Below are 17020 nucleotides of genomic sequence, written 5' to 3' on the forward strand. Positions count from 1 at the left end.
ATTTTAGGCCTGTCTCTGTTCCTTCCTCCCCTCTTCTTCCTCTCCTTCCCTTCTCACCTCCCTTCCCCGCCACACACTCCTTCATTTCATCCATAAATGTTTAATGAAGAAGAAAGTCGTCCTAGGTTTAGGCTAGTACCAAATCGCCTGTGTTACTGGACATATTCTTTTTTTTTATTGAAAAGAAGTCTTTGAATACAAGAAAGTTGTTTTCACAACTGAGAAGACAGGCCATTTTCACACACATCAAAAGGTAAGCTGCAGATGCTGTGCATGCACACACAAAAATTGTGCAGATATAGAATCATTTCCCACTCTGACCATTTTTTACTGCATGCACTTAGGTGGCATTAAGTAATCCATATTATTGTATAATAATCACCATTAACCAGAGCCATTTCATTTTCCCAAACTGGAATTTTAAACCACTAAACAATAAATGCCAATTCCCTTCCCTCCCTTTCAGCTTTCTATGGATTTGACTAAGACTATATATATAAATAAAATTATACAACCTTTGCCTTCTTTTTAAAGCTTCTTTTACATAACTATGATTTTTGAGATCTATGCATGTTGAAAGGAAGAGTTACTTAATGCTATGGCCACTCATCCTTAATCTTCATACTAGCTTCTGAACTGTCATTAGAAAGTAGAGGGAAGAAATTATGTAGAACAGGAAGACAAAAAAGACTTATGTGCTAATATGAACGATGCTGCTGTGAATACACTGGACAAATATCTTTTTGGGTCCTGATTTCACTTCTTTTAGTTTTTCATAATCTTTCTTTTATTATCAGTGTATTTTTAAGTGTGTACTATGTGTTTGGGGGCACACAGTGTGTACTATGTGTTTGGGGGGCATCTTTGTGGAATCAGTTCTCTCTTTGTACCTTTCTGTGGGTTCTAGGATTTGAACTCAGGGCCTTAGGCCTGCTCAGCAAGCATCTTATCTGGTGGGCCATCTTGATGGCCCCTAAATTAAACAATTTGGTCTATTACTATGAATAGAATTGTTGGTTCATATTGCAATTTTATTAAGTTGTTTGTCATTTCATTTCTGAGATGGTCTCACTGTGCAACCCTAAATGGACTGGAACTTGCTGTGTAGAACAATCTAACCCTGAGTTTGTGGGAATCCTCTTGCCTCAGCCTCCAGAATGCTGATATACTTAGCAATCCATTTTAATTTTTGAGAGAATTAAAAACCGTTTACACAGTAGTTACAGATTTAATTTGCCTCAGGATAATGCGTAAGGCTTCTACTTTCTCTGCACGCTTTCTAAAACTTGTTAACTTTTGCTGTTTTACAAAAAGAAAAATGCTTCTTGGCCATTTGATATTTTTCAGTTGAGAATTCTTTGTTTAGCTCTGTACCCCATTTTTTAATAGGGTTATTTGATTCTCTGGAATCTAACTTCTTGAGTTCTTTGTATATATTGGATATTAGCACTCTATCGGATATAGGGTTGGTAAAGATCTTTTCCCAATCTATTGGTTGCCATTTTTGTCCTATTGACAGTGTCCTTTGCCTTACAGAAGCTTTGCAATTTTATGATGACCCATTTGTTGATTGTTGATCTTAGAGCATAAGCCATTGGTGTTCTGTACAGGAAATTTTCCCGTGTCCATGTGTTTGAGGCTCTTCCCCACTTTATCTTCTATTAGTTTCAGTATATCTGCTTTTATGTGGAGGTCCTTGATCCACTTGGACTTGAGCTTTGTACAAGGAGATAAGAATGGATTGATGTGCATTCTTCTACATGATGACCACCTAAAGAAATGTTCAACATCCTTAGTCATCAGGGAAATGCAAATAAAAACAACCCTGAGATTCTACCTCACACCAGCCAGAATGGCTGAGATCAAAAATTCAGGAAACAGCAGATGCTGGTGAGGATGTAGAGAAAGAGGAACACTTCATTTTTGGTGGAATTGCAAGCTGGTACAACCACTCTGAAAATCAGTCTGGTGGTTCCTCAGAAAATTGGACATAGCATTACCTGCTATACCACTGAGGACCCAGCTATACCACTCCTGGGCTGACAGTACCAAGAATTGGGCGTAGGACTGGGGGATTTAACAAAAGACACAGACTGGGTCACTCATCAAGGAAGAATGCCAATCTGTATTCCTCTCTGCTCAATTTATAGTGAGCATCATGGGGGGATAAAAAGAAATACAAGGAGGAGACCCCCAACTTGGACTGACTCATCACCACCTGCAAATGGGCCAAATTGCAAAAGGCAGGACGTTTTGTCTCACAGAACATAACATCCTATCTTGAAGGAAACAGGTTCTGCAAAGAAACATCTAGGTAGGGGCCTGTATCCAACAGGTCCCCCTTTTTATTTTTTTTCAAGTAGTGCCTGTCTTAGGTCACTCTAGATATGAGCTTTCCTTCTTACCCGTCATTGTGAAACTCTGCCAGACCCAGAGCCCCTGTCTTAGGTTGGAGGAAGCCCCCAGAGAGTTGCCCATCTTTGGCTGCCTACTTCTTCCATACTTGAGCAGATAGATTGTCTCCTGCTAAAGATAACAAAACTTGCTTAGTAACAACCAGAGTCTGGAAATGTTGCTTACATATTCGGCAAAGAAGTAAAAGCCCAACAATGATGAATAGGCTGTGGAGGAGTCTCAGTGTTATTTTTATCAAGATTTATTGGACTCAAAATATTTATCAAGTCTATAGCTGGTGCATCAGTAGCATTATTGGTAAAACCTGCTATGGAAACATTACCTAAAACTATACAAGATCCTTTAAAAGATGAAGTCCCAGTTAACTAATTCTCATTTAGAAACTTAACAAAGCACAAAATATTTTCTAAATAAAAATTACTACTAATATTTGTTTGTTTTTTGGAGGGGAAACTGGGAAAGGAGAAATTTACATGTAAATAAAGAAAATATCTAATAAAAAATTACTACTAATATTCATCTTTCCTACTTCAATTCTAGCAACTGCCTTTCCTATAGTTCTATTTGTGGCAACTATTACTGGCCACACAGTGCTATTTATCTCCACAGGCATTAGGACAGGTGGGTTCTTCATGAAATTCCAGTAGACTTTCATCTGCCCTAGGCTCCAACATAGCAACAGCATGCACACAATGCTCAGGAACCCAGATGGGTGCTTTGGCATCTTTGGGGAATACACAAACAGAACCTCTAACCCTAACTAACACTGGGTCAGGCCCTTTCCAATCACCAGATGATAATTCCTTCCAACGGACCAGTCTCTCTTTTGATCTCAGGCCCTTCCAATGTCTATCAGTAGCAGAATTACCTTGCTTATCTATTATTAAAAAATTTAACATATAAAGAATAAGAGAGAGTCTAGTATGTGGGGAGAGCATGTTCTCCATTTTTGTTTTTTCAAGATAATTTTTATTGTTAAATGTGCTCATTCCACAATAGCTTTTCCCTGGGGATTATATGGAATGCCAGTCTCATGTTCAATACCATATTCTTCACAAAATTTAGCAAGAGGATTACTGCCATATGCTGGTCCATTATCAGTCTTTAATTGCCTAGAAACATTCATATATGCAAAAGCTCATAAGCAATGATTTTTTTACACCCTTCACTTTTTCTCCACTATGTGTTGAGACATAAATTAATCCTGAATAGGTATCTATGGACACATGAACAAATTGCAATTTACCAAACTGAGATATATGGGTAACATCCATCTGCCAAATATCATTTGGCTTAAGGCCTCGGGGATTAACTCCTAAGTTGGGAGAGAAAATAAATTGAGCACACTGGGAGCGTTGTGTAACTATTTGGATAGCCTATTCCCTAATAATTTCACAATGGAATTTTAAGGAATTAGCATTAAGATGAAATTTTTTTATGCATTTGCAAGGTTTTATCATAATTAGAAACCATTCCTAAAGCCACTAATGATTGTTGGGTATATAAATCAGCCAATTGATTGCCCTGAGCCAAAGGTTCAGGCAATAATGAATATCCTCATATATGGCCTAAATAAATGGGTTTCTCTCTATGCCACAAAAGAGACTATACTTGCAAAAGACAGGAACAAATAGAAGACACAAGAGCCACAAATGCTCCTGTTTCTAAGGGTTTAATAATTTGAGAAACATAAATAATATCAGTATAGATATTGCAGGGTTCATTTGGAAACATACTTAAGGCCAATTGAACTGCTTTCAACTCTGTCAATTGAGCTGAGCAGTTAGGGATTTCCAAAACTTCCACCTTTTCACCAGAGACCACTGCAGCTTTCCCATTTGAGGAGCCATCAGTGAATACCAGGCAAGCATGATCTAAAGGCTGAGTGGAAACAACTCTGGGAAAAATAACAGGATGTGCCTTAAAAAAACTGACAAATTTTATTGTCAGGATAATGGTTATCACACTGGCCATGAGGAGTACATTTAAGTATTGCCCAATCAGTAAATCCTTGTGACAGGACTTGTATCTGCTCTTTAGAACATGGTGTTATAATAATATCAGGCTCTTTACTGAATGTTTGTAAACCTACCTTTTGAGCTTTAAACAACAAGTGAACCACTGCTTGAGAATAGGATAACACTACTTTAGAAGGAGAGGCTTGTAAATGCACCCACAAAACAGGTCCATTTTGCCAAAAAAAAAAAAAAAAATGTCCTGTAGGTGAATATTCAGAAACACACACACACACACACACACACACTACAAAAAAAAGAGTTCTAGAATAATCCACATAATTCAGATGGGCCTCCCCCAGGGCCTTCTGTACCAATTTCAGGCATTCTCAAGCCTCCTCACTGAAACCCCTGGGAGAAATGGGAGATGAATCACCCTTCAAAACATCAAAAAGAGGTCTTAAATGGCCTGTACTAATCTTCAAAGAGGGACATAGCCAATTTATATCACCCAACAACTTTTGAAAATCATTTAGAGTTTTCAATGTATCCATTCTAATCTGCAATTTCTGAGGGAAGAATTCCTCTTTGTAACAATTCATGAGCCAAATATTGATATGGAAAGGTCTTTTGACCTTTCTCAGGAGCTATTATCAACCCCATAGATGCCAATCTTTCCTGAAAATCAGCATAGGCCTGCAGCAATTCTTTATCATCAGAAGATACCAATAAGATATCATCCATGTAATGGATAATATACATTTGAGAACATTTAGCATGAAGTAGAAATATGGCAGTAGCCATATACACGTGACACATAGTAGGACTATTAGCCATCCCTTGAGATAAAACCACTCAATGGTATCTATAGGAAGGCTCCCAAAAGTTAATGTCTGGAACACTAAAAGAAAATCTTTCACAATCTTTGGGATCCAAGGGAATGGTAAAAAAACAAACAAACAAACAAACAAACAACAACAACAAAAAACAATCTTTTAAAATCTATAACTAACACATGCCACTCTTTGAGGGTCAAATTTGAGGTAACACAAGATTCAAAAATAGCTGAAGTGAAAGGAGCAAGAGAACCACAGGCAGAAACTGCTTCCTTTAAACCTTTTAGTTCTTTAAACCTCAAAGCAACGTGTTGCCTTAAAAACTGTCCTGCATTGTTGGGATCAGGGACCTCAACTACAGGAAAAGCCACCCCCTTTCTGGGGTAGGCTCAGAAAACATTACTCCTCGTCTTGGAGTAGATTCCTCATAACTCCGTTCCAATGGTAGATATGGCTCATACATTGGAGGGGCAGTGGCTCCCTCCTCCTTATAGAAAGGATTTTTACTAGGAGGTTGGGAATCTGCCTTTTTATTAATTTTGCACTTCTTTAATTTATCTTTTAATTCAAGTTCCTTTTCTAAAGTCTCTCCTTCTTCCTCTAAACCCTCAGAGTCAGAGTCCAAATCAGAGTATTGCAAAGATTTCTTAGAAATATCATCCTGTGCTGCTCCAAAGGTTCTTTCTATCTCTGCCATCTGTTCCTTGACTTTAACTTTAGAACTTAGGAGGTTTTCTTTTACTAACCTCCAAAAGGAAGAAGTAGCATCAGGAACAGCATCAGGACCTTCTTTCTGCAAAGCTTTACACAGATCTCCCTTTACTTTCTCCTAATCAGGGATATTGAGTTCCCTGGAATGAATAAACCAAGGGCCGGTCTTCTCTAAAGTTTTAATGAAATCTTTAGCTGTTTTCGCTTTAATACCTATGACCTGTTGTTTCAGCAAGGCTATCATTTGATCTTGAAGCTGCAAAGTAAAACGTGTAGTACCCATGGTGGAGTCCTTTTCCTTACTTACAGCTTTGAGGAACTTACTTTGAGTTCACTGTTAGCGCCAGTCACCCAATATGTTCTGTCCACTTTGCCAGCTGGCTCGTCTCTTCCTGATCTCGGTGGGACCTCCACTTTGCTGCGCCCACAGTATCACGGCCATCACAGTACCAAGAATTGGTCATAGGTCTGGCGGATTTAACCAAAGACACAGACTTGGGTCACTCATCAAAGGAGAATGCCAATCTTTATTCCTCTCTGCTCAATTTATACTGAGCAGCATGGGGGGATTAAAAAAAATACAAAGAGGAAACCCCCAACTGGGCCAAACTGCAAAAGACAGGATTTTTTTTTTCTCGCATAACATAACATCCTGTCTTGAAGCAAACAGGTTCTGCAAAGAAACATCCGGGTAGGGGTCTGTATCCAACACTGGGTATATATCCAAAAGATGCTCTAACATATAACAAGGACACATGTTCCACTATGTTCATAGCAGCCTTATTTATAATATGCAGAAGCTGGAAATAACCCTGATGTCCTTCAACAGAGAAATGGATACAGAAAATGTGGTACATTTACACAATAGAATACTACTCAGCTATTAAAAACAATGATTTCATGAAATTCTTAGGCACATAGATGGAACTAGAAAATATCATCCTGACTGAGGTAACCCAGTCACAAAAGAACACACATGGTATGCACTCATGATAAGTGGATATTAGCCCAAAAATTCTGATCCAAGATACAACTCACAGACCACGTGAAGCTCAAGAAGAAGGAAGACCAAAGTGTGGATATTTCAGTCCTTCTTAGAAGGGGGAACAAAATGTGGAGGGGAGGAAATACGGAGACAAAGTATGGAGCAAAGACTGAAGGAAAGGCCATCCCAAGACTTCCCCATCTGAGGATCCATTTGATATACAGTCACCAAACACAGACACTCTTGTGGATGCCAAGAAGTACTTGCTGACAGGAGTCTGATATAGCTGTCTCCTGAGAGGCTCTGGCAGAGTCTGACAAATACAGAGCCAGATGCTTGCAGCCAATCATTGCACAGAGCATGGGGTCCCCAGTGGAGGAGTTAGAGAAAGGACTGAAGGAGCTGAAGGGGTTTGCAACCCCATAGGAAGAATAACAATATCAACCAACCAGACTCCCCAGAGCTCCCAGGGACTAAACCACCAACCAAAGAATACACATGGAGAGACCCATAGCTTCAGCTGCATATGTTGCAGAGGATGGCCTTGTAGGACACCAATGGGAAGAGAGGCCATTGGTCCTGTGAAGGCTCAATACCCCAGTGTAGGTGAATGTTAGGGCAGGGAGGTAGAAGTGTAGAGGGGGAGCGCCCTCATAGAAGCAGAGGGAAGGAAAATGGGATAGGGAATTTCAGGGGGGGCGGCGGTAACCAGGAAAGGGGGTAACATTTGAAATATAAATAAAGAAAATATCTAATAAATAAGTAAAAATAAAAATAAATGATTTATTTAAGAGCTGAGCATGGGCCAGGCAGTGGTGACACATGCTTTTAATCCCAGCACTTGGGAGGCAGAGGCAGGCAGATTTCTGAGTTCAAGGCCAGCCTGGTCTACAGAGTGAGTTCCAGGACAGCCTGGGCTATACAGAGAAACCCTGTCTCGAAACCACCCCCCCACACACACACACAAAAAAAAAAAGAGCTGAGCATGGTGACAAACCCAGCAGAGGCAAGCAGATATTTGAGTTTGAAGACAGTCTGGTCTACAAAGTAAGTTCCAGGATAGCCAAGGCTACACAGAGAAATCTGGTCTCCAATAAGACAAAGAAAAAAAGAGGTCATCACAAGGGCTGTGAGCTCAACGTCAAGCTGACTCCAGAGTGCGATCTGGTTTCACAATCAATCAGTTGATCAGCCAATCAATTGATTAATGAAAACAAGGGAAACCTCTATGGGATCAAACCTAGGGACTCACATACATGCTAGGCAAGTACTCCACCTTCTCCGCCTTACCATCCACTATAGCAGTAAGTTAGTTAAACCTCTTTGGTTCCTGCAAGAGCTCTCTGGATTCTGGATTTGCAAGTGAAACACACACACACACACACAATTTTGATATCCCTTGACTAGCTCAATGGTTGGGCACTCCCCACAACTAGCACACTCTTCCCTCCCATATTCCTGGCTTAACGCCTTCTAAATCTATATTTTATCCTTGCTGCCTTATTACCTTCTAGGCACCTACCCCACCCAACCCCCATCCATGGAGCCACATTCTCTTTCTGCCTACATTATTGGATGACTTCTCTCCTGCAGCTCTTAAATCTAATCCTCCATCTGAGTCATGGTGATTCTCCTCTTCTTCACCTCTCTGTCTTTCTGTCTGTCTCTGTCTGTCGCTGTCTTTCCGTCTTTGTCTCTGTCTCTGTCTCTGTCTCTCTCTCTCTCTCTCTCTCTCTCTCTCCCTCTCTATTCCTTGCCTGTGCAATCTAAAAGTCCTGCCGTCACCCTAACCAGCCATTGGCTCTATGGCAATTCTTTATTACCAATCAAAGACAGCTGGGAGCAAGGACCTTCAGGTTTGAAAGTGCAGCTTTTGGGAGCCGAAATAAGACAAAGCATTAGAATCAATTCCCAACAATCGACAAATTGTTTTTTAAAATCTGGAAAATAATACTTTGACAGAAGAAAGAATCATTCTGATACCGGTTTTTAACCACCATACTTTGTAGTTTATCAGGTGCTGATCAGTTGCATTGAAACACTATAGTTAGCCAAGCTTTCTGAAAACACCTAACACAATCTATCCTATATTTTATGGAAAACCATACCCTGTGGCTCTATTTATTTAACTCATTGTGATGAGCAGATAGCATTAAAAAATGAATGGTTTTTGTTTTTGTCTTGTTTTGTTTTGTCTTGTTTTGTTTTACAGCCTGCTGCCCCGGTTTTGGGTAATACCACTTTACCCATAGCTTAATACACTTCTCAACCCTCAGAGAAGCTATTTCAGTGGGTGGAGATTAACATGGAGACATCAGCTGCACAACATGTAGAGGATGAGAGACCCGCAGAGTTCTCCGCCCTATATGGGACGTCTGTGTCATACTTGCAAGGCTCAAGAACCATTATGAAAGATGGGGCAAAAAGACTAAGATATAGAGGCAGTAGATAACTATATCAGAATATTTTCATTCACAAATACGAACTCACAATAGTTGTCACAGCATGCATAAGAACTAACCAAGAACAAGCCTAGACAAATATCAGCATGGAGGGGGAAGGAGGTCAAGAAATCCTATCCCTAGGTGAGGAGTTATTGACACTTGGTAGCTGCAAGCAGAAAATGTTCATCTTTTTTAAAGGTGTGACTTTTTGAAGGTTGAACACATTCCAATGGATGGCTCAATACAAATCGAGCTTCATGGGCCATTAAAAAAAAAAAGTGGGCTAGAGAGATGGCTTAATGGTTTAGACCAATGGTTATCTTGTAGAAGACCAGGGTTTGGTTCCCAGAACCCACATAGTGGCTTATAAACATCCACAACTCCAGTTCCAAGGAATGTGACACCCTCTTCTGACCTCCATGGGCAGCAGACATGTATATGGTCTGCTTACTTACATGCAGGTTCCGTACTTATCCACATAAAATTAAAATAAATCCAAGCACCCTTGGGTATTTTGCTTTGTTTTTAAAGAGGACATAAGTTGTGGGAGGTATAGACATAGGGTGAATCTGACAGGAGTTAGGGGGATGAGTGTGGGGTGAAGATAATCAAAACACATTGCAGGAAATCCTCAAAGAATTAATAAGAATGCTTTTTAAAAGAAGTGGAAGGCTACGTGATTTTTATTTTATTCTGCATGTAACTCTGATTTGATGCTTTGTGTCTCTGGATGACCTTTAAAACAAGGCTAAATGGAAGAATAGTTTGAGATTCTTTAAAAAATCATGTTTAAGGCCTACTTCCCATTGCTCCCCTTCCTTAACATTGGACAATTTTACCATCTGCTCATGTGTGTCCCTTGACCACTGTTCAACTCAACATTTACCCTTTTGCTCTTAAGTTCCAGCTCAGCTGCTTTTTACACTAGCAGCTCAACTGTTATACTTATTTTTTCTTTATTGTTGTCACTGATCTGTTGGGCACAAAACCAGTTTTATACTATCATAATTATATGACAAGACTAGTTCACTTAGTTATTTTCCCTATCCTTTTCAAAGTCCCAACATTCATTGTAACTTTGTATTTCATGAGACCAGAAAACCATTGGGGCTCCTTGATGTGAATGCAGAACCACAAAACACTGGAATTTAGGGGACACAGAGACACAGAGGAAAGCAAGTGCCGGTTAGGTTAAAGTGCTTGTCCAGAGTTGATGAGCAACAGGTTAGGAATGAGAAGTTATGGTTTCTGATTCTTGGACCAGGTGCCTTCGCTCCACATGTCTCTGCTCATTGGCAAAAGCCCATAGTGGTGACTGATACCAGACAGAGCTATGAAGAGATTGCATTCTGAGAATACGAGCATGTGGTTAAGCCCATATCCAGGAAGAGCCCTCAACCTCATCTGTGTACCCCAGGACTGGCTGATAATTGTGCCTTTCTTAGAGCAGAGTGTCCATGTCAAAGGCAAGGGTAAATTCAGCCTTGCTAAGACTTCAATCAGCCTACCTCAAACTGGTGATCCTGCCTTCTCTTTATTTACTTCATATTGTTGCTTATGAGCAGTAATTACTCCATATTCTTATTAATTTACTGTCAGTGTCAGACACTAGACTATAAACCCCTGGGGAGTAGAGCCTTTGTGACAGTCATGGATGCTGACTCCCAAGATCTGAAAAAAGTAGTCATAAATAGAGTAGGTACAGACTCCAAGGCACCATGCTATTAAATCAATAGTAACAACTTTACAAAGGATATATAAACCACAGAACTGACAGATTAGACCTTTACTAAAGCTTCCTTGTCTAATACAGTAGCCATGAGCTATGTAGTTATTAAGTACTTGAGATGCAGCTAGTGTGAACAAAAATATGCTTCACTTGTTTTGACGTGACTTCAAGTCTTCCAGGCATGGCATGTGTCATGGTTTCATTCTGTTGCTGTTATAAAATACCCTTTAAAAAAACAGCTTAGGGGAGAAAACATTTATTTTAGCTCATAATTCCAGGTTACAGTCCATTACTGTGGGGCAGTTATAACAGCAGGAGCCTGAGACAGTTGGTCACGTCCCGTCATCAAGAGCAGAGAGAAATGCATGTAAGAATGCTTAGTGACTAGCTTTCCTACTTAGAGAGTTCAGGGCTCCAAACCAGAGACTAGTTCTGCCCACTTCCAGGCTGGGTCTTTCCATATCAGCTTAAGCAATCAAAACTACCCCTGTACACATGCTCACAGATCAACTTGATCTGGACAATCGATCACTGAGTCTCTTCCTAGATGATTCTAAGTTGTGTCAAGTTGAGAAACCACCACAGAAGAATGGTTTTCCTTCCATTTCCAGCCTGATGTGGATATACTTCTCTGAATGTTTATCTACCCTTCCTTAAAGGCGTGCGCCACCACCGCCCAGCGAGATTTTTTTTTTTTTGAAGCCTTGCACATTCACTCTGCTTCCTAAAGAACCATTCACTAGGAATGCTTCCAGACTTTCAAGAATAACCTGATGTTTCTACATAAGCCATGGGGCAGCTAGTGGCCAGGAGACTTCTCAGTGAAAAATGTTTCTGTGTCAGGCATAGTGGCACACATCCTTGTAACTCCAGCGCATGGGAGAATGAGGCAAGAGAATGACATGAGGTTGAGGGTAGCCTGCACTATGTAGTGAGTTCAAAGTCAGCCTAGTCTACGTACTACATAGCAAGTACATGTGCTGAACAAAACAATACAAAATGAGAGAGAGACAGAGAGAGAAAAACAGTGAGACAGAGAGACAGAGATAGAGTGAAAAAGAGAGACAGAGAGAAAGAGATAGAGAGACAGAGAGAAAGCAACAGGCACAGAGACAGAGAAACAGAGAGAAAGAGACAGAAAAAAAAGAGTGAGAGAAAAACAGAGAGACAGAGATAGAGAAACAGAGAGAAAGAGATAGAGAGACAGAAAGAGATAGAGAGACAGACACAGAGAAAAACAGACAGAAGAACAATGAAACAGAGAGAAACAGAGAAAGAGATAGATAGAGAGAAAGAGACAGACACACAGGGAGAGACAGAGACAGAGAGACAGATAAACAGAAACAAAGAGGCAGAGACAGAGAGAAACAGAGAAACAGAGTCAGAGAGACAGAGAGAAAGGGAAGAGAGGCAGAGAAACAGAGAAAGGAAGTAAGAGAAAAACAGAGACAGAGAGAGAAACAGAGAGACAGAGAGAGACAGAGAGAAAAAGAAACAGAGAGATGGAGAGAAAGGGAGAAAGAGAGAGACAGAGAGAGGCAGAGAGAGAGAGAGACAGACAGACAGACGGACAGACAGACAGACAGACAGAGGTTGCTGTGACTCCATTCTTCCTGGAAACATGTAATGTTCAATATTTACAGAACACCAGGCTTCAATCCATGTTCTGTGTTCCCTTCTGCAACACAGGCTGCAGGTATATGTTCTGTAACAAGTATAATGTTGTTTATGAAAATATGCATGAAAAATTATTGGAATTATCTTTTCAGTGTTCCTTTAATATGACTCTTGTCAGCCCTCAGCTCTTCCAAGTATTTAGAAATGGCTTGCTCAGCAGTCTTCCAAAGTTCCCTCTGATATTCCAGAGACCTCACTGTGGAAGGGCTGAGCATCCATAGAGCAGGAAGCTCCCCCTACCCCAGCATAGTACAAAACCAGGAAGTATTTATAGAGTCACTTGATTCATGGCAGATGTGAGAATTCCACTTCTCTTACAACAAAGCCAAGGAGCCTGTTCCATGAGACTATATTACACAAGAGTAACAAACAAACAGCGATAGGACACAGAGTTTCAACTCCAGTCTTAAGATAAAGGAGCTATTTGGGTTAGCAGTGTAACCCAGTTGATAGAACACTTGCCAGACTTTCAGGAATAACCTGGTGTTTGGTCTGAGTGTTCTTAGACTATGGCTCACGGGGCAGCCAGTAGCCAGGAGACTTCTCAGTGAAAAATGTTTCTGAGTCAGGCATAGTGGCATACATCCTTATAATACCAGCACTTGGAAGAAGCCATGGGTTCCACCCCCAGTGCTACATAACCTGGACATAGAGGTGGACACCTGTATCACCAGAACTCAGAGGGTAGAGACAGGAGAATCAGAAGTCCAAGGTCACTTGTGACTACCAAACAACTTGTCTTAAGTTCGACTAAATGTTTCGTAAAATAAACTTGAACTCAAATGGTGTTTATTCTTCTTTTGAGTTACCTGACTATACATGTCACAGATATGCCATAGTTTCTGACTTTTCAACGTTTTTAAATGTCAAAGAGACATAGGATGGCACCTATCTTGGGAAATCCAGTTTGCAGTATGTACCACATTTAACGTAATGGGGGGGGGGGGGTTAGCCTCAGTTTCTTTTCAGGTTTGTAGCATTAAATGCCACTGTCTTGGGCTGTTTGTTTGTCCTGCTACAACAAAAGATCACCGCGTTTAATTATTCATTTAAATTTATTTCACACCACTCGGGGGACTTGAAACTCCAAGTTCAAGACACCTACCTGCAGATCTGGTGACGGTTTCCAAGACGATCCTTACACCGCTATCTCAGGAGCAGACGGACACCCTACTCACAAGGTTAGCTCTTGGAAGCGGGGCACTTGCTTACATACAGCAGGCCGGAAAAGAAAAGAGAAGGGAAGGGAAGGCGAGGCGAGGCAAGGCAAGGCAAGGCTTTTCTAGAACTGCACTGACTCTGTCAAACTCACCTTTGTTTTTAATCGAATGTATTTATTGTACTTGTGTAGCCAAGTTGCAAGCCAGGAGTGAGCAAGCCGGTAAGCGGCACTTCTTCGTAAGCCTCTGCTTTAGTTCCAGCTTCCAGCTGCCGGCGGCCTTAAGTCCTTGCCCTGACTTCTCTCAGTGGCAGAGTGTGACCAGTGAAAGTAACTAAAATAAACCCCTTCTTCCCCAAGTTTCTTGTTGATCATGGTGTATTAGCACAACAATAGAAACTCTGACTAAGACAGTGACCAAGTGGCAAACTGTACGCGCTTTCTAATTGATACTTAACATGCTGTACCCAGAGCCCAGCCAACTACTGTGTCACGAGATCCATCCAAACAGCTAGCATAGAAAAGCTCTCTGAGACATTTATGGTGGCATGGGGGTACCCATTATCAAGCTTCAGAGACCCTTAGGGTCATTTTAGGCCTTAAAAGTATTTTATTTTTTTGAGTATCAGCTGATGTGAAGATATTTTTCTTTCTTTTTTCTTCTTCTCTAAGATTGGAAACAGGTTTTAAGGTAACGGGCTGTATAACATTTGACCTACAAGAGAGACGTAGCTCAGCCCACAGTATTCAATTCAAGAACTTCTCAATTCAAGAACAAGCAAAATGGAAGTGGTGGGGATCCATCCTACCTCAGGTCATTCTAGTTAAAAAATCCCCCAATTGGTCAGGCAGAAAAATAAAACCCGTAAGGAACAAAGCATTGGGGAGCACAGGTATCCACTTCATAGAGCTCCTTTCATAGGCCACAGGTCAGCCCTGGATAACAATGAGCAGACCAGATAAGAGGTATAATAATCTTCACAAGATCCTAAGAGGAGACATTCAAGCAAGGGAGCTATTTGTGGAATGCTGGGAGTAAGAGGTGGTAAACAGACTATCAGGGCCTGCTAGACGCACAATGACTTTGTGACAAGGTAAACTATGCCCCGGGAGGCCAACAGACGCAGACCAAAAAAAGATTTTCCACTGCTCTCTGCAGAAAGACCTTATCATCTGTCACGTTCGGATATTTTCAGCCACACTTTTGTACAGGGATTAACCACAGTGTCAACAGGATCGTACTTGACTACAAAGGACAACCGTGACAAATCTCTGGGCCCTTTGAATCTGAAGATAGCGTTGTTAACTTCTGTGGATGCCAGAGGTTTTTTTTGTTGTCAACGGAGAGCTTCTTGAGTTATTTATGCCTTCAGTGACTTGTATTAGGTCATCCACACACACACACCCGTAGCTGCTTCCCTGAGATGTGTTATAAGGAAAGTGAAAGTGTTGTCATCAACATGTCCTATACTGTCTAAGTGACCACTAGAACCCAAGCTCCCAATTGCGAGCTCCCTACCTCTCTTTCTCGTAACCTTGATCCACTTTGCCCTGTCTCCATGACTCCCCGAGGAAGCTATCAATGCCAGAGAGTGCTATCTCGTCCTTCCTTCTAGAAACCCTGACAATGTTCCAAGAGAATAAATCACTCTCTGATTTATCCCTGTAAGAATTTCTGAGGAACCTGGACAAGGAAGCTATTGTATGCATACACAAATAAATGACACAATCCAATAGTTTGGTGTTATCTGCCAAGTTAAACTACTGCCGAGCAGCTGTGCACATTTAAAATGATGCTTGGCACAACTGGAGATCCATAAATCATCAGCTGCATACTTTCATCCAATTAAGAAAGTGAAATAAGTACCAAAAACATCTACAAATTGAGATGTGTGTAAGGACTGGATGAAATTGTCATTCTGCCCTGAATACAAAAATAAATAAAAAATTTAAAAAAAAAAAAGACTCCTCATCTTGCTAATACTGAAACTAGAATTTCTCGTCTAGGGGCCCAGTATTTTTGTCATTTCAAATCCTCGCATAAAATTGTGCTTCTTGGAGAACTGTTTCAGGTTTATAGCTTTGTCTCTCTGTAAGTAACAGGGCAAACTTGAAGTTATAACTCATCATGCAAGGAACCATTCATAAAAAATGAGTGGAAGGGTGGTGGCTTGAGGGGTAAGTCAAAATTTTAAAGCTCATCTGAGAAAATTGCAGCCAGGTTATAGGTTTGGGAACTGTCCCTTTGTGGTTAGCCCTTTCTTCTGTCTTAGCCACAGCAGGTCAGATGAGAGCAACAACAGATGCCTCCACCCAGCTTCCGTGGGTCGTGGTTATGTAGGTCTAGCTACACAGCAGGAGTCTGACTGAAATGAAGGGGAAGGACACCGAGGTGCTCAAGCGCATGCTGGTTTGCTTAGACTGAGCATGTTTCTAGAACAGTGATTTAAACGCTAAAATGAAAAGCAAAAATCAGACATGACAGCAATAAAAATTGGTCGTATGAATGTTTTAGCTTAATTAAGAGCCCTGAAGCATCATCCTAAACAAGCGAAACATCAAACCTGGGCAGTTCTGTTTCCACCAGTCGCTCTGAAGATGGTCACAGGTGCTTTAACAGAGCTTTGGATTTGTACTCGGTCCAGGGGAGACTTTACGTTTAAAACAGTCATAAAAGCCTTAATGTAACTCAAAAAGGAATTTGTGACTTGTCAATTTAAACATGCTACTTTTAGGTACTGTCCCAACACTACAGGAGTGCACCTTTTTGCCAAAGCATTGAGCTAAAGTTTAAACACAGAGAAAGCCTTCAGATTCCTATCCCATCTGCCCTCCATGACTCCTGAGAACTCGAAGTTTGATGTCGAGGTGATGATACCAGATTTCTCACGAGTTCCAAGAGGTGAGAACTACAGCCCTTGTAGTAGTTCAAACAAAAAAGAAATAGCCTGAGAGGATGTGGTTGTAGCTCAGTGGGCAGAGTGTGCATTAGCATACATCAGGCCCTACATCCAATCTCCATACCAAGAAAGAAAAAGATCTCACAACATTTATCCCATTCCAAAATTAAGAATGTCTCTGTACCTCCAGAGACTCTCAAGCCATCAAC

The sequence above is a fragment of the Mastomys coucha genome, unplaced genomic scaffold (assembly GCF_008632895.1).
Source record: "Mastomys coucha isolate ucsf_1 unplaced genomic scaffold, UCSF_Mcou_1 pScaffold22, whole genome shotgun sequence".
Classification (NCBI taxonomy): domain Eukaryota; kingdom Metazoa; phylum Chordata; class Mammalia; order Rodentia; family Muridae; genus Mastomys; species Mastomys coucha.